Genomic DNA, 25,391 nt, shown 5'->3' with positions numbered 1-25,391 from the left:
AAGGAATATACATTTTGACCATAATGTAATGTACGTTTTGCCACTTTGAAAATCTCGAGAACTAAAGCGTGAAATATAAGAAAACTGAAACAAACATTTGAAAAATCTCATCGAGCTTAAGTGAGTTTCTAAATTAGATGTTTTGAGTGTATTTAAAATTAAGGCAACTACTTCGTTCACTTCAAACCCATTACATAATACTAGCATTTAAGAAAAATGGTAAAAGATTGCAAATATGTTAAATAACAATTCTACTGATCTAGAAATGGAAGTAACTGATTTGCATCCTAATTAAGATCAAGAATATCACAAAAAGCCATTTTAATAGTCCTAGATCAGAAAAGTCATGACCTGTTAAACTTTTAAAAAGGTAAATTTCTGCTTTCGATCTACTAAAAAATGTGAAAGAGGATTTTCAACAACGAACTTGTTAAAAATCAATGTTCAGATACAAGATAACAAACAAACATCCGAAAGACTGCATGGATTTAGCCATAACATGGCATGTACCAGAGGGAAAGAAAAACTCGCAGAAGAAATGCAGTGTACAAATTATAACATTCAAGCATTTCTAGTGGAAATAATGTTAATATAAAACAAGAATTACCAGCCACAGATGTGTTTTTGCTCTGCACTATTTCTCCATTCTTTTCCTCTTCGTTCTTTTTCTTTCAGGATATCATGTTCTGCAATCCAAGAGTGCACAAAAATGATGACAAATTACACTAGAAGAGGCCAAGGGGGGAAAAGGAATCATTAGATTTTAACTACTTTGATAATAAAGAATAATTATACACACACAGAAATATCTAATATTGTTTCTTAATATATAAAACTTCAAAAGTAGCCTTCTTTGTTTTAAATTCCAGCAATGTGCTACATTGTTACTAAAATCATGACTGCAGTCGATAGAAAAGCAAATGATTTTCCTAATACGACAAAAGTACAGTAAGCGAAGGAGGATTTTAATGTATGGGTACAACATGAACAATAAAAGAAAAAAAATTAGACAGTTATTACGGATACACAGAATAAAAGGGATAATGATCTTCGAGAGTAAATAATTTCAGCGCTGCAAAATGATGGCACCAAAAGACAATAAGCAGGTAATTTTAAGTAACAAATAAACAAAATAAACTTTACTGTTAGCTTTACTGAAGCAGATGTTATATATTAAACAATCTTAATTCACACACAGAATTAGTGACATAACAGATCAAAAAAGAGTAATAATCAAACTCGCAATATATTAACATTAAAATAGCTATACATATATATTTTTATAGATTTTTTTTTTTTAGAAAGGGCTCAAAAACACCATTCTAAAAACAGATTTCGAAGAACATCTTGGAAACAAAAGTCAGTAACCATAAAAAAATATTTCATTCAGAATTTTAACGTAAGAACCGTTTCTATTTTTAAGTTGTTTACTTAGGTACTCTTATCCATGAGAGAGGAACGCTTAACCCAATGTACAAGAAATTATCCTGAAATATTACGTCACTTTAATGAAATTATAGCAATATTTCAGTCAGAGAAAGAACATACTGACTGGCTGCCCGGGTTCGAGCCCAGCTTTAATACACCAAGCCAAGACACATCAAATGCCGTTGAATGATACAGCATTTTGAAATGATGCAAAAAATTTAAATGCTATTTTCTGGAAGCACTATTGTAATTACCTACATACTAAAATTTTGAGCAAAAATTAAAGAAAACTAAGATACTCTTTTTCTTTAGAAGGAATCAAAGTCATATACTAATGTACGGATGCTCAACGTATTGTACTATAAAACCTAAACATAGGAATGAAATTTTGTCAGCTATGTGAGATGTCCAATAAAGAGGAATTCCGTAAATTGTAGAATAGAACCTACGTCTGAAAACAGATGAATGGTAAAACATAATTCAAATACTTTACTTTTAGCACTGAAGCAGGTATTCTACATTAAACTGCCTTAATTCACATACAGAATTAGTAATATAATAGCTCAAAATATTGTAAGAACAAAAGACGCATTACATAAACATTAAAAGAAATCTATATACATTTATTAGTATTACGAGGGTTTATTCTGAAATATTATAAGGTCACTTTCAATGAAATGATAGAAATTTTCACTCAGGGAAGGGACATTCTGTCTGGCTGCCTAAGTTCTATCCCAGCTCTTGTTACAAAAGTTTCATAGAAGAATTTTAAAAATCCAGAAACGAAACTTATGAAGAAATTATTGAACATACCTGGTTCTACGATTTAGCCATTCTTACAGACATAATAACTAAATCTTAAACTTGAGGGGGAGGAGAGAACTAAACTAAAGTCTTTGAATTAAAGGTCTTATAAATTCATTTTAGATCAAATTAATTTTGTGAAAATATTACACAAATATAAGGAATATACATTTTGACCATAATGTAATGTACGTTTTGCCACTTTGAAAATCTCGAGAACTAAAGCGTGAAATATAAGAAAACTGAAACAAACATTTGAAAAATCTCATCGAGCTTAAGTGAGTTTCTAAATTAGATGTTTTGAGTGTATTTAAAATTAAGGCAACTACTTCGTTCACTTCAAACCCATTACATAATACTAGCATTTAAGAAAAATGGTAAAAGATTGCAAATATGTTAAATAACAATTCTACTGATCTAGAAATGGAAGTAACTGATTTGCATCCTAATTAAGATCAAGAATATCACAAAAAGCCATTTTAATAGTCCTAGATCAGAAAAGTCATGACCTGTTAAACTTTTAAAAAGATAAATTTCTGCTTTCGATCTACTAAAAAATGTGAAAGAGGATTTTCAACAACGAACTTGTTAAAAATCAATGTTCAGATACAAGATAACAAACAAACATCCGAAAGACTGCATGGATTTAGCCATAACATGGCATGTACCAGAGGGAAAGAAAAACTCGCAGAAGAAATGCAGTGTACAAATTATAACATTCAAGCATTTCTAGTGGAAATAAAGTTAATATAAAACAAGAATTACCAGCCACAGATGTGTTTTTGCTCTGCACTATTTCTCCATTCTTTTCCTCTTCGTTCTTTTTCTTTCAGGATATCATGTTCTGCAATCCAAGAGTGCACAAAAATGATGACAAATTACACTAGAAGATGCCAAGGGGGGAAAAGGAATCATTAGATTTTAACTACTTTGATAATAAAGAATAATTATACACACACAGAAATATCTAATATTGTTTCTTAATATATAAAACTTCAAAAGTAGCCTTCTTTGTTTTAAATTCCAGCAATGTGCTACATTGTTACTAAAATCATGACTGCAGTCGATAGAAAAGCAAATGATTTTCCTAATACGACAAAAGTACAGTAAGCGAAGGGGGATTTTAATGTATGGGTACAACATGAACAATAAAAGAAAAAAAATTAGACAGTTATTACGGATACACAGAATAAAAGGGATAATGATCTTCGAGAGTAAATAATTTCAGCGCTGCAAAATGATGGCACCAAAAGACAATAAGCAGGTAATTTTAAGTAACAAATAAACAAAATAAACTTTACTGTAAGCTTTACTGAAGCAGATGTTATATATTAAACAATCTTAATTCACACACAGAATTAGTGACATAACAGATCAAAAAAGAGTAATAATCAAACTCGCAATATATTAACATTAAAATAGCTATACATATATATTTTTATAGATTTTTTTTTTTAGAAAGGGCTCAAAAACACCATTCTAAAAACAGATTTCGAAGAACATCTTGGAAACAAAAGTCACTAACCATAAAAAAATATTTCATTCAGAATTTTAACGTAAGAACCGTTTCTATTTTTAAGTTGTTTACTTAGGTACTCTTATCCATGAGAGAGGAACGCTTAACCCAATGTACAAGAAATTATCCTGAAATATTACGTCACTTTAATGAAATTATAGCAATATTTCAGTCAGAGAAAGAACATACTGACTGGCTGCCCGGGTTCGAGCCCAGCTTTAATACACCAAGCCAAGACACATCAAATGCCGTTGAATGATACAGCATTTTGAAATGATGCAAAAAATTTAAATGCTATTTTCTGGAAGCACTATTGTAATTACCTACATACTAAAATTTTGAGCAAAAATTAAAGAAAACTAAGATACTCTTTTTCTTTAGAAGGAATCAAAGTCATATACTAATGTACGGATGCTCAACGTATTGTACTATAAAACCTAAACATAGGAATGAAATTTTGTCAGCTATGTGAGATGTCCAATAAAGAGGAATTCCGTAAATTGTAGAATAGAACCTACGTCTGAAAACAGATGAATGGTAAAACATAATTCAAATACTTTACTTTTAGCACTGAAGCAGGTATTCTACATTTAACTGCCATAATTCACATACAGAATTAGTAATATAATAGCTCAAAATATTGTAAGAACAAAAGACGCATTACATAAACATTAAAAGAAATCTATATACATTTATTAGTATTACGAGGGTTTATTCTGAAATATTATAAGGTCACTTTCAATGAAATGATAGAAATTTTCACTCAGGGAAGGGACATTCTGTCTGGCTGCCTAGGCTGTATCCCAGCTCTTGTTACAAAAGTTTCATAGAAGAATTTTAAAAATCCAGAAACGAAACTTATGAAGAAATTATTGAACATACCTGGTTCTACGATTTAGCGATTCTTACAGACATAATAACTAAATCTTAAACTTGAGGGGGAGGAGAGAACTAAACTAAAGTCTTTGAATTAAAGGTCTTATAAATTCATTTTAAATCAAATTAATTTTGTGAAAATATTACACAAATATAAGGAATATACATTTTGACCATAATGTAATGTACGTTTTGCCACTTTGAAAATCTCGAGAACTAAAGCGTGAAATATAAGAAAACTGAAACAAACATTTGAAAAATCTTATCGAGCTTAAGTTAGTTTCTAAATTAGATGTTTTGAGTGTATTTAAAATTAGGCCAACTACTTCATTCAGTTCAAACCCATTACATAATACTAGTATTTAAGAAAAATGGTAAAAGATTGCAAATATGTTAAATAACAATTCTACTGATCTAGAAATGGAAATAACTGATTTTCATCCTAATTAAGATCAAGAATATCACAAAAAGCCATTTGAATAGTCCTAGATCAGAAAAATCATGACCTGTTAAACTTTTAAAAAGATAAATTTCTGCTCTCGATCTACTAAAAAATGTGAAAGAGGATTTTCAACAACGAACTTGTTAAAAATCAATGTTCAGATACAAGATAACAAGCAAACATCCGAACGACTGCATGGATTTAGCCATAACATGGCATGTAGCAGAGGGAAAGAAAAACTCGCAGAAGAAATGCAGTGTACAAATTATAACATTCAAGCATTTCTAGTGGAAATAAAGTTAATATAAAACAAGAATTACCAGCCACAGATGTGTTTTTGCTCTGCACTATTTCTCCATTCTTTTCCTCTTCGTTCTTTTTCTTTCATGATATCATATTCTGCAATCCAAGAGTGCACAAAAATGATGACAAATTACACTAGAAGAGGCCAAGGGGGGAAAAGGAATCATTAGATTTTAACTACTTTGATAATAAAGAATAATTATACACACACAGAAATATCTAATATTGTTTCTTAATATATAAAACTTCAAAAGTAGCCTTCTTTGTTTTAAATTCCAGCAATGTGCTACATTGTTACTAAAATCATGACTGCAGTCGATAGAAAAGCAAATGATTTTCCTAATACGACAAAAGTACAGTAAGCGAAGGGGGATTTTAATGTAATGGTACAACATGAACAATAAAAGAAAAAAAATTAGACAGTTATTACGGATACACAGAATAAAAGGGATAATGATCTTCGAGAGTAAATAATTTCAGCGCTGCAAAATGATGGCACCAAAAGACAATAAGCAGGTAATTTTAAGTAACAAATAAACAAAATAAACTTTACTGTTAGCTTTACTGAAGCAGATGTTATATATTAAACAATCTTAATTCACACACAGAATTAGTGACATAACAGATCAAAAAAGAGTAATAATCAAACTCGCAATATATTAACATTAAAATAGCTATACATATATATATTTTTATAGATTTTTTTTTTAGAAAGGGCTGAAAAACACCATTCTAAAAACAGATTTCGAAGAACATCTTGGAAACAAAAGTCATTAACCATAAAAAAATATGTCATTCAGAATTTTAACGTAAGAACCGTTTCTATTTTTATGTTCTTTACTTAGGTACTCTTATCCATGAGAGAGGAACGCTTAACCCAATGTACAAGAAATTATCCTGAAATATTACGTCACTTTAATGAAATTATAGCAATATTTCAGTCAGAGAAAGAACATACTGACTGGCTGCCCGGGTTCGAGCCCAGCTTTAATACACCAAGCCAAGACACATCAAATGCCATTGAATGATACAGCATTTTGAAATGATGCAAAAAATTTAAATGCTATTTTCTGGAAGCACTATTGTAATTACCTACATACTAAAATTTTGAGCAAAAATTAAAGAAAACTAAGATACTCTTTTTCTTTAGAAGGAATCAAAGTCATATACTAATGTACGGATGCTCAACGTATTGTACTATAAAACCTAAACATAGGAATGAAATTTTGTCAGCTATGTGAGATGTCCAATAAAGAGGAATTCCGTAAATTGTAGAATAGAACCTACGTCTGAAAACAGATGAATGGTAAAACATAATTCAAATACTTTACTTTTAGCACTGAAGCAGGTATTCTACATTAAACTGCCTTAATTCACATACAGAATTAGTAATATAATAGCTCAAAATATTGTAAGAACAAAAGACGCATTACATAAACATTAAAAGAAATCTATATACATTTATTAGTCTTACGAGGGTTTATTCTGAAATATTATAAGGTCACTTTCAATGAAATGATAGAAATTTTCACTCAGGGAAGGGACATTCTGTCTGGCTGCCTAAGTTCTATCCCAGCTCTTGTTACAAAAGTTTCATAGAAGAATTTTAAAAATCCAGAAACGAAACTTATGAAGAAATTATTGAACATACCTGGTTCTACGATTTAGCGATTCTTACAGACATAATAACTAAATCTTAAACTTGAGGGGGAGGAGAGAACTAAACTAAAGTCTTTGAATTAAAGGTCTTATAAATTCATTTTAGATCAAATTAATTTTGTGAAAATATTACACAAATATAAGGAATATACATTTTTACCATAATGTAATGTACGTTTTGCCACTTTGAAAATCTCGAGAACTAAAGCGTTAAATATAAGAAAACTGAAACAAACATTTGAAAATCTCATCGAGCTTAAGTGAGTTTCTAAATTAGATGTTTTGAGTGTATTTAAAATTAGGGCAACTACTTCGTTCACTTCAAACCCATTACATAATACTAGCATTTAAGAAAAATGGTAAAAGATTGCAAATATGTTAAATAACAATTCTACTGATCTAGAAATGGAAGTAACTGATTTGCATCCTAATTAAGATCAAGAATATCACAAAAAGCCATTTTAATAGTCCTAAATCAGAAAAGTCATGACCTGTTAAACTTTTAAAAAGGTAAATTTCTGCTTTCGATCTACTAAAAAATGTGAAAGAGGATTTTCAACAACGAACTTGTTAAAAATCAATCTTCAGATACAAGATAACAAACAAACATCCGAAAGACTGCATGGATTTAGCCATAACATGGCATGTACCAGAGGGAAAGAAAAACTCGCAGAAGAAATGCAGTGTACAAATTATAACATTCAAGCATTTCTAGTGGAAATAAAGTTAATATAAAACAAGAATTACCAGCCACAGATGTGTTTTTGCTCTGCACTATTTCTCCATTCTTTTCCTCTTCGTTCTTTTTCTTTCAGGATATCATGTTCTGCAATCCAAGAGTGCACAAAAATGATGACAAATTACACTAGAAGAGGCCAAGGGGGGAAAAGGAATCATTAGATTTTAACTACTTTGATAATAAAGAATAATTATACACACACAGAAATATCTAATATTGTTTCTTAATATATAAAACTTCAAAAGTAGCCTTCTTTGTTTTAAATTCCAGCAATGTGCTACATTGTTACTAAAATCATGACTGCAGTCGATAGAAAAGCAAATGATTTTCCTAATACGACAAAAGTACAGTAAGCGAAGGGGGATTTTAATGTATGGGTACAACATGAACAATAAAAGAAAAAAAATTAGACAGTTATTACGGATACACAGAATAAAAGGGATAATGATCTTCGAGAGTAAATAATTTCAGCGCTGCAAAATGATGGCACCAAAAGACAATAAGCAGGTAATTTTAAGTAACAAATAAACAAAATAAACTTTACTGTTAGCTTTACTGAAGCAGATGTTATATATTAAACAATCTTAATTCACACACAGAATTAGTGACATAACAGATCAAAAAAGAGTAATAATCAAACTCGCAATATATTAACATTAAAATAGCTATACATATATATATTTTTATAGATTTTTTTTTTAGAAAGGGCTGAAAAACACCATTCTAAAAACAGATTTCGAAGAACATCTTGGAAACAAAAGTCATTAACCATAAAAAAATATTTCATTCAGAATTTTAACGTAAGAACCGTTTCTATTTTTAAGTTCTTTACTTAGGTACTCTTATCCATGAGAGAGGAACGCTTAACCCAATGTACAAGAAATTATCCTGAAATATTACGTCACTTTAATGAAATTATAGCAATATTTCAGTCAGAGAAAGAACATACTGACTGGCTGTCCGGGTTCGAGCCCAGCTTTAATACACCAAGCCAAGACACATCAAATGCCGTTGAATGATACAGCATTTTGAAATGATGCAAAAAATTTAAATGCTATTTTCTGGAAGCACTATTGTAATTACCTACATACTAAAATTTTGAGCAAAAATTAAAGAAAACTAAGATACTCTTTTTCTTTAGAAGGAATCAAAGTCATATACTAATGTACGGATGCTCAACGTATTGTACTATAAAACCTAAACATAGGAATGAAATTTTGTCAGCTATGTGAGATGTCCAATAAAGAGGAATTCCGTAAATTGTAGAATAGAACCTACGTCTGAAAACAGATGAATGGTAAAACATAATTCAAATACTTTACTTTTAGCACTGAAGCAGGTATTCTACATTTAACTGCCATAATTCACATACAGAATTAGTAATATAATAGCTCAAAATATTGTAAGAACAAAAGACGCATTACATAAACATTAAAAGAAATCTATATACATTTATTAGTATTACGAGGGTTTATTCTGAAATATTATAAGGTCACTTTCAATGAAATGATAGAAATTTTCACTCAGGGAAGGGACATTCTGTCTGGCTGCCTAGGCTGTATCCCAGCTCTTGTTACAAAAGTTTCATAGAAGAATTTTAAAAATCCAGAAACGAAACTTATGAAGAAATTATTGAACATACCTGGTTCTACGATTTAGCGATTCTTACAGACATAATAACTAAATCTTAAACTTGAGGGGGAGGAGAGAACTAAACTAAAGTCTTTGAATTAAAGGTCTTATAAATTCATTTTAAATCAAATTAATTTTGTGAAAATATTACACAAATATAAGGAATATACATTTTGACCATAATGTAATGTACGTTTTGCCACTTTGAAAATCTCGAGAACTAAAGCGTGAAATATAAGAAAACTGAAACAAACATTTGAAAAATCTTATCGAGCTTAAGTTAGTTTCTAAATTAGATGTTTTGAGTGTATTTAAAATTAGGCCAACTACTTCATTCACTTCAAACCCATTACATAATACTAGTATTTAAGAAAAATGGTAAAAGATTGCAAATATGTTAAATAACAATTCTACTGATCTAGAAATGGAAGTAACTGATTTTCATCCTAATTAAGATCAAGAATATCACAAAAAGCCATTTGAATAGTCCTAGATCAGAAAAATCATGACCTGTTAAACTTTTAAAAAGATAAATTTCTGCTCTCGATCTACTAAAAAATGTGAAAGAGGATTTTCAACAACGAACTTGTTAAAAATCAATGTTCAGATACAAGATAACAAGCAAACATCCGAACGACTGCATGGATTTAGCCATAACATGGCATGTAGCAGAGGGAAAGAAAAACTCGCAGAAGAAATGCAGTGTACAAATTATAACATTCAAGCATTTCTAGTGGAAATAAAGTTAATATAAAACAAGAATTACCAGCCACAGATGTGTTTTTGCTCTGCACTATTTCTCCATTCTTTTCCTCTTCGTTCTTTTTCTTTCATGATATCATATTCTGCAATCCAAGAGTGCACAAAAATGATGACAAATTACACTAGAAGAGGCCAAGGGGGGAAAAGGAATCATTAGATTTTAACTACTTTGATAATAAAGAATAATTATACACACACAGAAATATCTAATATTGTTTCTTAATATATAAAACTTCAAAAGTAGCCTTCTTTGTTTTAAATTCCAGCAATGTGCTACATTGTTACTAAAATCATGACTGCAGTCGATAGAAAAGCAAATGATTTTCCTAATACGACAAAAGTACAGTAAGCGAAGGGGGATTTTAATGTAATGGTACAACATGAACAATAAAAGAAAAAAAATTAGACAGTTATTACGGATACACAGAATAAAAGGGATAATGATCTTCGAGAGTAAATAATTTCAGCGCTGCAAAATGATGGCACCAAAAGACAATAAGCAGGTAATTTTAAGTAACAAATAAACAAAATAAACTTTACTGTTAGCTTTACTGAAGCAGATGTTATATATTAAACAATCTTAATTCACACACAGAATTAGTGACATAACAGATCAAAAAAGAGTAATAATCAAACTCGCAATATATTAACATTAAAATAGCTATACATATATATATTTTTATAGATTTTTTTTTTAGAAAGGGCTGAAAAACACCATTCTAAAAACAGATTTCGAAGAACATCTTGGAAACAAAAGTCATTAACCATAAAAAAATATGTCATTCAGAATTTTAACGTAAGAACCGTTTCTATTTTTATGTTCTTTACTTAGGTACTCTTATCCATGAGAGAGGAACGCTTAACCCAATGTACAAGAAATTATCCTGAAATATTACGTCACTTTAATGATATTATAGCAATATTTCAGTCAGAGAAAGAACATACTGACTGGCTGCCCGGGTTCGAGCCCAGCTTTAATACACCAAGCCAAGACACATCAAATGCCATTGAATGATACAGCATTTTGAAATGATGCAAAAAATTTAAATGCTATTTTCTGGAAGCACTATTGTAATTACCTACATACTAAAATTTTGAGCAAAAATTAAAGAAAACTAAGATACTCTTTTTCTTTAGAAGGAATCAAAGTCATATACTAATGTACGGATGCTCAACGTATTGTACTATAAAACCTAAACATAGGAATGAAATTTTGTCAGCTATGTGAGATGTCCAATAAAGAGGAATTCCGTAAATTGTAGAATAGAACCTACGTCTGAAAACAGATGAATGGTAAAACATAATTCAAATACTTTACTTTTAGCACTGAAGCAGGTATTCTACATTAAACTGCCTTAATTCACATACAGAATTAGTAATATAATAGCTCAAAATATTGTAAGAACAAAAGACGCATTACATAAACATTAAAAGAAATCTATATACATTTATTAGTCTTACGAGGGTTTATTCTGAAATATTATAAGGTCACTTTCAATGAAATGATAGAAATTTTCACTCAGGGAAGGGACATTCTGTCTGGCTGCCTAAGTTCTATCCCAGCTCTTGTTACAAAAGTTTCATAGAAGAATTTTAAAAATCCAGAAACGAAACTTATGAAGAAATTATTGAACATACCTGGTTCTACGATTTAGCCATTCTTACAGACATAATAACTAAATCTTAAACTTGAGGGGGAGGAGAGAACTAAACTAAAGTCTTTGAATTAAAGGTCTTATAAATTCATTTTAGATCAAATTAATTTTGTGAAAATATTACACAAATATAAGGAATATACATTTTTACCATAATGTAATGTACGTTTTGCCACTTTGAAAATCTCGAGAACTAAAGCGTTAAATATAAGAAAACTGAAACAAACATTTGAAAATCTCATCGAGCTTAAGTGAGTTTCTAAATTAGATGTTTTGAGTGTATTTAAAATTAGGGCAACTACTTCGTTCACTTCAAACCCATTACATAATACTAGCATTTAAGAAAAATGGTAAAAGATTGCAAATATGTTAAATAACAATTCTACTGATCTAGAAATGGAAGTAACTGATTTGCATCCTAATTAAGATCAAGAATATCACAAAAAGCCATTTTAATAGTCCTAAATCAGAAAAGTCATGACCTGTTAAACTTTTAAAAAGGTAAATTTCTGCTTTCGATCTACTAAAAAATGTGAAAGAGGATTTTCAACAACGAACTTGTTAAAAATCAATCTTCAGATACAAGATAACAAACAAACATCCGAAAGACTGCATGGATTTAGCCATAACATGGCATGTACCAGAGGGAAAGAAAAACTCGCAGAAGAAATGCAGTGTACAAATTATAACATTCAAGCATTTCTAGTGGAAATAAAGTTAATATAAAACAAGAATTACCAGCCACAGATGTGTTTTTGCTCTGCACTATTTCTCCATTCTTTTCCTCTTCGTTCTTTTTCTTTCAGGATATCATGTTCTGCAATCCAAGAGTGCACAAAAATGATGACAAATTACACTAGAAGAGGCCAAGGGGGGAAAAGGAATCATTAGATTTTAACTACTTTGATAATAAAGAATAATTATACACACACAGAAATATCTAATATTGTTTCTTAATATATAAAACTTCAAAAGTAGCCTTCTTTGTTTTAAATTCCAGCAATGTGCTACATTGTTACTAAAATCATGACTGCAGTCGATAGAAAAGCAAATGATTTTCCTAATACGACAAAAGTACAGTAAGCGAAGGGGGATTTTAATGTATGGGTACAACATGAACAATAAAAGAAAAAAAATTAGACAGTTATTACGGATACACAGAATAAAAGGGATAATGATCTTCGAGAGTAAATAATTTCAGCGCTGCAAAATGATGGCACCAAAAGACAATAAGCAGGTAATTTTAAGTAACAAATAAACAAAATAAACTTTACTGTTAGCTTTACTGAAGCAGATGTTATATATTAAACAATCTTAATTCACACACAGAATTAGTGACATAACAGATCAAAAAAGAGTAATAATCAAACTCGCAATATATTAACATTAAAATAGCTATACATATATATTTTTATAGATTTTTTTTTTTAGAAAGGGCTCAAAAACACCATTCTAAAAACAGATTTCGAAGAACATCTTGGAAACAAAAGTCACTAACCATAAAAAAATATTTCATTCAGAATTTTAACGTAAGAACCGTTTCTATTTTTAAGTTGTTTACTTAGGTACTCTTATCCATGAGAGAGGAACGCTTAACCCAATGTACAAGAAATTATCCTGAAATATTACGTCACTTTAATGAAATTATAGCAATATTTCAGTCAGAGAAAGAACATACTGACTGGCTGCCCGGGTTCGAGCCCAGCTTTAATACACCAAGCCAAGACACATCAAATGCCGTTGAATGATACAGCATTTTGAAATGATGCAAAAAATTTAAATGCTATTTTCTGGAAGCACTATTGTAATTACCTACATACTAAAATTTTGAGCAAAAATTAAAGAAAACTAAGATACTCTTTTTCTTTAGAAGGAATCAAAGTCATATACTAATGTACGGATGCTCAACGTATTGTACTATAAAACCTAAACATAGGAATGAAATTTTGTCAGCTATGTGAGATGTCCAATAAAGAGGAATTCCGTAAATTGTAGAATAGAACCTACGTCTGAAAACAGATGAATGGTAAAACATAATTCAAATACTTTACTTTTAGCACTGAAGCAGGTATTCTACATTTAACTGCCATAATTCACATACAGAATTAGTAATATAATAGCTCAAAATATTGTAAGAACAAAAGACGCATTACATAAACATTAAAAGAAATCTATATACATTTATTAGTATTACGAGGGTTTATTCTGAAATATTATAAGGTCACTTTCAATGAAATGATAGAAATTTTCACTCAGGGAAGGGACATTCTGTCTGGCTGCCTAGGCTGTATCCCAGCTCTTGTTACAAAAGTTTCATAGAAGAATTTTAAAAATCCAGAAACGAAACTTATGAAGAAATTATTGAACATACCTGGTTCTACGATTTAGCGATTCTTACAGACATAATAACTAAATCTTAAACTTGAGGGGGAGGAGAGAACTAAACTAAAGTCTTTGAATTAAAGGTCTTATAAATTCATTTTAAATCAAATTAATTTTGTGAAAATATTACACAAATATAAGGAATATACATTTTGACCATAATGTAATGTACGTTTTGCCACTTTGAAAATCTCGAGAACTAAAGCGTGAAATATAAGAAAACTGAAACAAACATTTGAAAAATCTTATCGAGCTTAAGTTAGTTTCTAAATTAGATGTTTTGAGTGTATTTAAAATTAGGCCAACTACTTCATTCACTTCAAACCCATTACATAATACTAGTATTTAAGAAAAATGGTAAAAGATTGCAAATATGTTAAATAACAATTCTACTGATCTAGAAATGGAAGTAACTGATTTTCATCCTAATTAAGATCAAGAATATCACAAAAAGCCATTTGAATAGTCCTAGATCAGAAAAATCATGACCTGTTAAACTTTTAAAAAGATAAATTTCTGCTCTCGATCTACTAAAAAATGTGAAAGAGGATTTTCAACAACGAACTTGTTAAAAATCAATGTTCAGATACAAGATAACAAGCAAACATCCGAACGACTGCATGGATTTAGCCATAACATGGCATGTAGCAGAGGGAAAGAAAAACTCGCAGAAGAAATGCAGTGTACAAATTATAACATTCAAGCATTTCTAGTGGAAATAAAGTTAATATAAAACAAGAATTACCAGCCACAGATGTGTTTTTGCTCTGCACTATTTCTCCATTCTTTTCCTCTTCGTTCTTTTTCTTTCATGATATCATATTCTGCAATCCAAGAGTGCACAAAAATGATGACAAATTACACTAGAAGAGGCCAAGGGGGGAAAAGGAATCATTAGATTTTAACTACTTTGATAATAAAGAATAATTATACACACACAGAAATATCTAATATTGTTTCTTAATATATAAAACTTCAAAAGTAGCCTTCTTTGTTTTAAATTCCAGCAATGTGCTACATTGTTACTAAAATCATGACTGCAGTCGATAGAAAAGCAAATGATTTTCCTAATATGACAAAAGTACAGTAAGCGATGGGGGATTTTAATGTAATGGTACAACATGAACAATAAAAGAAAAAAAATTAGACAGTTATTACGGATACACAGAATAAAAGGGATAATGATCTTCGAGAGTAAATAATTTCAGCGCTGCAAAATGATGGCACCAAAAGACAATAAGCAGGTAATTTTAAGTAACAAATAAACAAAATAAACTTTACTGTTAGCTTTACTGAAGCAGATGTTATATATTAAACAATCTTAATTCACACACAGAATTAGTGACATAACAGATCAAAAAAGAGTAATAATCAAACTCGCAATATATTAACATTAAAATAGCTATACATATATATATTTTTATAGATTTTTTTTTTAGAAAGGGCTGAAAAACACCATTCTAAAAACAGATTTCGAAGAACATCTTGGAAACAAAAGTCATTAACCATAAAAAAATATGTCATTCAGAATTTTAACGTAAGAACCGTTTCTATTTTTATGTTCTTTACTTAGGTACTCTTATCCATGAGAGAGGAACGCTTAACCCAATGTACAAGAAATTATCCTGAAATATTACGTCACTTTAATGAAATTATAGCAATATTTCAGTCAGAGAAAGAACATACTGACTGGCTGCCCGGGTTCGAGCCCAGCTTTAATACACCAAGCCAAGACACATCAAATGCCATTGAATGATACAGCATTTTGAAATGATGCAAAAAATTTAAATGCTATTTTCTGGAAGCACTATTGTAATTACCTACATACTAAAATTTTGAGCAAAAATTAAAGAAAACTAAGATACTCTTTTTCTTTAGAAGGAATCAAAGTCATATACTAATGTACGGATGCTCAACGTATTGTACTATAAAACCTAAACATAGGAATGAAATTTTGTCAGCTATGTGAGATGTCCAATAAAGAGGAATTCCGTAAATTGTAGAATAGAACCTACGTCTGAAAACAGATGAATGGTAAAACATAATTCAAATACTTTACTTTTAGCACTGAAGCAGGTATTCTACATTAAACTGCCTTAATTCACATACAGAATTAGTAATATAATAGCTCAAAATATTGTAAGAACAAAAGACGCATTACATAAACATTAAAAGAAATCTATATACATTTATTAGTCTTACGAGGGTTTATTCTGAAATATTATAAGGTCACTTTCAATGAAATGATAGAAATTTTCACTCAGGGAAGGGACATTCTGTCTGGCTGCCTAAGTTCTATCCCAGCTCTTGTTACAAAAGTTTCATAGAAGAATTTTAAAAATCCAGAAACGAAACTTATGAAGAAATTATTGAACATACCTGGTTCTACGATTTAGCCATTCTTACAGACATAATAACTAAATCTTAAACTTGAGGGGGAGGAGAGAACTAAACTAAAGTCTTTGAATTAAAGGTCTTATAAATTCATTTTAGATCAAATTAATTTTGTGAAAATATTACACAAATATAAGGAATATACATTTTTACCATAATGTAATGTACGTTTTGCCACTTTGAAAATCTCGAGAACTAAAGCGTGAAATATAAGAAAACTGAAACAAACATTTGAAAATCTCATCGAGCTTAAGTGAGTTTCTAAATTAGATGTTTTGAGTGTATTTAAAATTAGGGCAACTACTTCGTTCACTTCAAACCCATTACATAATACTAGCATTTAAGAAAAATGGTAAAAGATTGCAAATATGTTAAATAACAATTCTACTGATCTAGAAATGGAAGTAACTGATTTGCATCCTAATTAAGATCAAGAATATCACAAAAAGCCATTTTAATAGTCCTAAATCAGAAAAGTCATGACCTGTTAAACTTTTAAAAAGGTAAATTTCTGCTTTCGATCTACTAAAAAATGTGAAAGAGGATTTTCAACAACGAACTTGTTAAAAATCAATCTTCAGATACAAGATAACAAACAAACATCCGAAAGACTGCATGGATTTAGCCATAACATGGCATGTACCAGAGGGAAAGAAAAACTCGCAGAAGAAATGCAGTGTACAAATTATAACATTCAAGCATTTCTAGTGGAAATAAAGTTAATATAAAACAAGAATTACCAGCCACAGATGTGTTTTTGCTCTGCACTATTTCTCCATTCTTTTCCTCTTCGTTCTTTTTCTTTCAGGATATCATGTTCTGCAATCCAAGAGTGCACAAAAATGATGACAAATTACACTAGAAGAGGCCAAGGGGGGAAAAGGAATCATTAGATTTTAACTACTTTGATAATAAAGAATAATTATACACACACAGAAATATCTAATATTGTTTCTTAATATATAAAACTTCAAAAGTAGCCTTCTTTGTTTTAAATTCCAGCAATGTGCTACATTGTTACTAAAATCATGACTGCAGTCGATAGAAAAGCAAATGATTTTCCTAATACGACAAAAGTACAGTAAGCGAAGGGGGATTTTAATGTATGGGTACAACATGAACAATAAAAGAAAAAAAATTAGACAGTTATTACGGATACACAGAATAAAAGGGATAATGATCTTCGAGAGTAAATAATTTCAGCGCTGCAAAATGATGGCACCAAAAGACAATAAGCAGGTAATTTTAAGTAACAAATAAACAAAATAAACTTTACTGTTAGCTTTACTGAAGCAGATGTTATATATTAAACAATCTTAATTCACACACAGAATTAGTGACATAACAGATCAAAAAAGAGTAATAATCAAACTCGCAATATATTAACATTAAAATAGCTATACATATATATATTTTTATAGATTGTTTTTTTTAGAAAGGGCTGAAAAACACCATTCTAAAAACAGATTTCGAAGAACATCTTGGAAACAAAAGTCATTTACCATAAAAAAATATTTCATTCAGAATTTTAACGTAAGAACCGTTTCTATTTTTAAGTTCTTTACTTAGGTACTCTTATCCATGAGAGAGGAACGCTTAACCCAATGTACAAGAAATTATCCTGAAATATTACGTCACTTTAATGAAATTATAGCAATATTTCAGTCAGAGAAAGAACATACTGACTGGCTGTCCGGGTTCGAGCCCAGCTTTAATACACCAAGCCAAGACACATCAAATGCCGTTGAATGATACAGCATTTTGAAATGATGCAAAAAATTTAAATGCTATTTTCTGGAAGCACTATTGTAATTACCTACATACTAAAATTTTGAGCAAAAATTAAAGAAAACTAAGATACTCTTTTTCTTTAGAAGGAATCAAAGTCATATACTAATGTACGGATGCTCAACGTATTGTACTATAAAACCTAAACATAGGAATGAAATTTTGTCAGCTATGTGAGATGTCCAATAAAGAGGAATTCCGTAAATTGTAGAATAGAACCTACGTCTGAAAACAGATGAATGGTAAAACATAATTCAAATACTTTACTTTTAGCACTGAAGCAGGTATTCTACATTTAACTGCCATAATTCACATACAGAATTAGTAATATAATAGCTCAAAATATTGTAAGAACAAAAGACGCATTACATAAACATTAAAAGAAATCTATATACATTTATTAGTATTACGAGGGTTTATTCTGAAATATTATAAGGTCACTTTCAATGAAATGATAGAAATTTTCACTCAGGGAAGGGACATTCTGTCTGGCTGCCTAGGCTGTATCCCAGCTCTTGTTACAAAAGTTTCATAGAAGAATTTTAAAAATCCAGAAACGAAACTTATGAAGAAATTATTGAACATACCTGGTTCTACGATTTAGCGATTCTTACAGACATAATAACTAAATCTTAAACTTGAGGGGGAGGAGAGAACTAAACTAAAGTCTTTGAATTAAAGGTCTTATAAATTCATTTTAAATCAAATTAATTTTGTGAAAATATTACACAAATATAAGGAATATACATTTTGACCATAATGTAATGTACGTTTTGCCACTTTGAAAATCTCGAGAACTAAAGCGTGAAATATAAGAAAACTGAAACAAACATTTGAAAAATCTTATCGAGCTTAAGTTAGTTTCTAAATTAGATGTTTTGAGTGTATTTAAAATTAGGCCAACTACTTCATTCACTTCAAACCCATTACATAATACTAGTATTTAAGAAAAATGGTAAAAGATTGCAAATATGTTAAATAACAATTCTACTGATGTAGAAATGGAAGTAACTGATTTTCATCCTAATTAAGATCAAGAATATCACAAAAAGCCATTTGAATAGTCCCAGATCAGAAAAATCATGACCTGTTAAACTTTTAAAAAGATAAATTTCTGCTCTCGATGTACTAAAAAATGTGAAAGAGGATTTTCAACAACGAACTTGTTAAAAATCAATGTTCAGATACAAGATAACAAGCAAACATCCGAACGACTGCATGGATTTAGCCATAACATGGCATGTAGCAGAGGGAAAGAAAAACTCGCAGAAGAAATGCAGTGTACAAATTATAACATTCAAGCATTTCTAGTGGAAATAAAGTTAATATAAAACAAGAATTACCAGCCACAGATGTGTTTTTGCTCTGCACTATTTCTCCATTCTTTTCCTCTTCGTTCTTTTTCTTTCATGATATCATATTCTGCAATCCAAGAGTGCACAAAAATGATGACAAATTACACTAGAAGAGGCCAAGGGGGGAAAAGGAATCATTAGATTTTAACTACTTTGATAATAAAGAATAATTATACACACACAGAAATATCTAATATTGTTTCTTAATATATAAAACTTCAAAAGTAGCCTTCTTTGTTTTAAATTCCAGCAATGTGCTACATTGTTACTAAAATCATGACTGCAGTCGATAGAAAAGCAAATGATTTTCCTAATACGACAAAAGTACAGTAAGCGAAGGGGGATTTTAATGTAATGGTACAACATGAACAATAAAAGAAAAAAAATTAGACAGTTATTACGGATACACAGAATAAAAGGGATAATGATCTTCGAGAGTAAATAATTTCAGCGCTGCAAAATGATGGCACCAAAAGACAATAAGCAGGTAATTTTAAGTAACAAATAAACAAAATAAACTTTACTGTTAGCTTTACTGAAGCAGATGTTATATATTAAACAATCTTAATTCACACACAGAATTAGTGACATAACAGATCAAAAAAGAGTAATAATCAAACTCGCAATATATTAACATTAAAATAGCTATACATATATATATTTTTATAGATTTTTTTTTTAGAAAGGGCTGAAAAACACCATTCTAAAAACAGATTTCGAAGAACATCTTGGAAACAAAAGTCATTAACCATAAAAAAATATGTCATTCAGAATTTTAACGTAAGAACCGTTTCTATTTTTATGTTCTTTACTTAGGTACTCTTATCCATGAGAGAGGAACGCTTAACCCAATGTACAAGAAATTATCCTGAAATATTACGTCACTTTAATGAAATTATAGCAATATTTCAGTCAGAGAAAGAACATACTGACTGGCTGCCCGGGTTCGAGCCCAGCTTTAATACACCAAGCCAAGACACATCAAATGCCATTGAATGATACAGCATTTTGAAATGATGCAAAAAATTTAAATGCTATTTTCTGGAAGCACTATTGTAATTACCTACATACTAAAATTTTGAGCAAAAATTAAAGAAAACTAAGATACTCTTTTTCTTTAGAAGGAATCAAAGTCATATACTAATGTACGGATGCTCAACGTATTGTACTATAAAACCTAAACATAGGAATGAAATTTTGTCAGCTATGTGACATGTCCAATAAAGAGGAATTCCGTAAATTGTAGAATAGAACCTACGTCTGAAAACAGATGAACGGTAAAACATAATTCAAATACTTTACTTTTAGCACTGAAGCAGGTATTCTACATTAAACTGCCTTAATTCACATACAGAATTAGTAATATAATAGCTCAAAATATTGTAAGAACAAAACACGCATTACATAAACATTAAAAGAAATCTATATACATTTATTAGTGTTACGAGGGTTTATTCTGAAATATTATAAGGTCACTTTCAACGAAATGATAGAAATTTTCACTCAGGGAAGGGACATTCTGTCTGGCTGCCTAAGTTCTATCCCAGCTCTTGTTACAAAAGTTTCATAGAAGAATTTTAAAAATCCAGAAACGAAACTTATGAAGAAATTAATGAACATACCTGGTTCTACGATTTAGCCATTCTTACAGACATAATAACTAAATCTCAAACTTGAGGGGGAGGAGAGAACTAAACTAAAGTCTTTGAATTAAAGGTCTTATAAATTCATTTTAAATCAAATTAATTTTGTGAAAATATTACACAAATATAAGGAATATACGTTTTGACCATAATGTAATGTACGTTTTGCCACTTTGAAAATCTCGAGAACTAAAGCGTGAAATATAAGAAAACTGAAACAAACATTTGAAAAATCTCATCGAGCTTAAGTGAGTTTCTAAATTAGATGTTTTGAGTGTATTTAAAATTAGGGCAACTACTTCGTTCACTTCAAACCCATTACATAATACTAGCATTTAAGAAAAATGGTAAAAGATTGCAAATATGTTAAATAACAATTCTACTGATCTAGAAATGGAAGTAACTGATTTGCATCCTAATTAAGATCAAGAATATCACAAAAAGCCATTTTAATAGTCCTAGATCAGAAAAGTCATGACCTGTTAAACTTTTAAAAAGATAAATTTCTGCTTTCGATCTACTAAAAAATGTGAAAGAGGATTTTCAACAACGAACTTGTTAAAAATCAATGTTCAGATACAAGATAACAAACAAACATCCGAAAGACTGCATGGATTTAGCCATAACATGGCATGTACCAGAGGGAAAGAAAAACTCGCAGAAGAAATGCAGTGTACAAATTATAACATTCAAGCATTTCTAGTGGAAATAAAGTTAATATAAAACAAGAATTACCAGCCACAGATGTGTTTTTGCTCTGCACTATTTCTCCATTCTTTTCCTCTTCGTTCTTTTTCTTTCAGGATATCATGTTCTGCAATCCAAGAGTGCACAAAAATGATGACAAATTACACTAGAAGAGGCCAAGGGGGGAAAAGGAATCATTAGATTTTAACTACTTTGATAATAAAGAATAATTATACACACACAGAAATATCTAATATTGTTTCTTAATATATAAAACTTCAAAAGTAGCCTTCTTTGTTTTAAATTCCAGCAATGTGCTACATTGTTACTAAAATCATGACTGCAGTCGATAGAAAAGCAAATGATTTTCCTAATACGACAAAAGTACAGTAAGCGAAGGGGGATTTTAATGTATGGGTACAACATGAACAATAAAAGAAAAAAAATTAGACAGTTATTACGGATACACAGAATAAAAGGGATAATGATCTTCGAGAGTAAATAATTTCAGCGCTGCAAAATGATGGCACCAAAAGACAATAAGCAGGTAATTTTAAGTAACAAATAAACAAAATAAACTTTACTGTTAGCTTTACTGAAGCAGATGTTATATATTAAACAATCTTAATTCACACACAGAATTAGTGACATAACAGATCAAAAAAGAGTAATAATCAAACTCGCAATATATTAACATTAAAATAGCTATACATATATATATTTTTATAGATTTTTTTTTTTAGAAAGGGCTGAAAAACACCATTCTAAAAACAGATTTCGAAGAACATCTTGGAAACAAAAGTCATTAACCATAAAAAAATATTTCATTCAGAATTTTAACGTAAGAACCGTTTCTATTTTTAAGTTCTTTACTTAGGTACTCTTATCCATGAGAGAGGAACGCTTAACCCAATGTACAAGAAATTATCCTGAAATATTACGTCACTTTAATGAAATTATAGCAATATTTCAGTCAGAGAAAGAACATACTGACTGGCTGCCCGGGTTCGAGCCCAACTTTAATACACCAAGCCAAGACACATCAAATGCCATTGAATGATACAGCATTTTGAAATGATGCAAAAAATTTAAATGCTATTTTCTGGAAGCACTATTGTAATTACCTACATACTAAAATTTTGAGCAAAAATTAAAGAAAACTAAGATACTCTTTTTCTTTAGAAGGAATCAAAGTCATATACTAATGTACGGATGCTCAACGTATTGTACTATAAAACCTAAACATAGGAATGAAATTTTGTCAGCTATGTGACATGTCCAATAAAGAGGAATTCCGTAAATTGTAGAATAGAACCTACGTCTGAAAACAGATGAACGGTAAAACATAATTCAAATACTTTACTTTTAGCACTGAAGCAGGTATTCTACATTAAACTGCCTTAATTCACATACAGAATTAGTAATATAATAGCTCAAAATATTGTAAGAACAAAACACGCATTACATAAACATTAAAAGAAATCTATATACATTTATTAGTGTTACGAGGGTTTATTCTGAAATATTATAAGGTCACTTTCAACGAAATGATAGAAATTTTCACTCAGGGAAGGGACATTCTGTCTGGCTGCCTAAGTTCTATCCCAGCTCTTGTTACAAAAGTTTCATAGAAGAATTTTAAAAATCCAGAAACGAAACTTATGAAGAAATTAATGAACATACCTGGTTCTACGATTTAGCCATTCTTACAGACATAATAACTAAATCTCAAACTTGAGGGGGAGGAGAGAACTAAACTAAAGTCTTTGAATTAAAGGTCTTATAAATTCATTTTAAATCAAATTAATTTTGTGAAAATATTACACAAATATAAGGAATATACGTTTTGACCATAATGTAATGTACGTTTTGCCACTTTGAAAATCTCGAGAACTAAAGCGTGAAATATAAGAAAACTGAAACAAACATTTGAAAAATCTCATCGAGCTTAAGTGAGTTTCTAAATTAGATGTTTTGAGTGTATTTAAAATTAGGGCAACTACTTCGTTCACTTCAAACCCATTACATAATACTAGCATTTAAGAAAAATGGTAAAAGATTGCAAATATGTTAAATAACAATTCTACTGATCTAGAAATGGAAGTAACTGATTTGCATCCTAATTAAGATCAAGAATATCACAAAAAGCCATTTTAATAGTCCTAGATCAGAAAAGTCATGACCTGTTAAACTTTTAAAAAGATAAATTTCTGCTTTCAATCTACTAAAAAATGTGAAAGAGGATTTTCAACAACGAACTTGTTAAAAATCAATGTTCAGATACAAGATAACAAACAAACATCCGAAAGACTGCATGGATTTAGCCATAACATGGCATGTACCAGAGGGAAAGAAAAACTCGCAGAAGAAATGCAGTGTACAAATTATAACATTCAAGCATTTCTAGTGGAAATAAAGTTAATATAAAACAAGAATTACCAGCCACAGATGTGTTTTTGCTCTGCACTATTTCTCCATTCTTTTCCTCTTCGTTCTTTTTCTTTCATGATATCATGTTCTGCAATCCAAGAGTGCACAAAAATGATGACAAATTACACTAGAAGAGGCCAAGGGGGGAAAAGGAATCATTAGATTTTAACTACTTTGATAATAAAGAATAATTATACACACACAGAAATATCTAATATTGTTTCTTAATATATAAAACTTCAAAAGTAGCCTTCTTTGTTTTAAATTCCAGCAATGTGCTACATTGTTACTAAAATCATGACTGCAGTCGATAGAAAAGCAAATGATTTTCCTAATACGACAAAAGTACAGTAAGCGAAGGGGGATTTTAATGTATGGGTACAACATGAACAATAAAAGAAAAAAAAATTAGACAGTTATTACGGATACACAGAATAAAAGGGATAATGATCTTCGAGAGTAAATAATTTCAGCGCTGCAAAATGATGGCACCAAAAGACAATAAGCAGGTAATTTTAAGTAACAAATAAACAAAATAAACTTTACTGTTAGCTTTACTGAAGCAGATGTTATATATTAAACAATCTTAATTCACACACAGAATTAGTGACATAACAGATCAAAAAAGAGTAATAATCAAACTCGCAATATATTAACATTAAAATAGCTATACATATATATATTTTTATAGATTTTTTTTTTTAGAAAGGGCTGAAAAACACCATTCTAAAAACAGATTTCGAAGAACATCTTGGAAACAAAAGTCATTAACCATAAAAAAATATTTCATTCAGAATTTTAACGTAAGAACCGTTTCTATTTTTAAGTTCTTTACTTAGGTACTTTTGCCCATGAGAGAGAAACGCTTAACCCAATGTACAAGAAATTATCCTGAA

General features: G+C 30.0%; 1 long non-coding RNA gene across 1 annotated transcript; it reads right to left on the bottom strand.

Moving 5' to 3' along the window:
• Positions 1–612: 612 nt before the first annotated feature.
• Positions 613–22,238, bottom strand: LOC146993061 (uncharacterized). The gene is made up of 6 exons (XR_015038291.1): positions 22,114–22,238; positions 17,333–17,450; positions 12,555–12,672; positions 7,776–7,893; positions 2,998–3,115; positions 613–725 (listed from the first exon to the last, which is right to left on the bottom strand). It is a non-coding gene; the product is annotated as an uncharacterized LOC146993061 (long non-coding RNA).
• Positions 22,239–25,391: the final 3,153 nt, after the last annotated feature.

The sequence above is a fragment of the Stegodyphus dumicola genome, chromosome X1 (genome assembly GCF_044657685.1).
Source record: "Stegodyphus dumicola isolate Sdum_Otavi_A_Nest chromosome X1, ASM4465768v1".
Taxonomy (NCBI): Eukaryota; Metazoa; Arthropoda; class Arachnida; order Araneae; family Eresidae; genus Stegodyphus; species Stegodyphus dumicola.
This window is presented reverse-complemented; position numbering and strand designations above follow the sequence as displayed.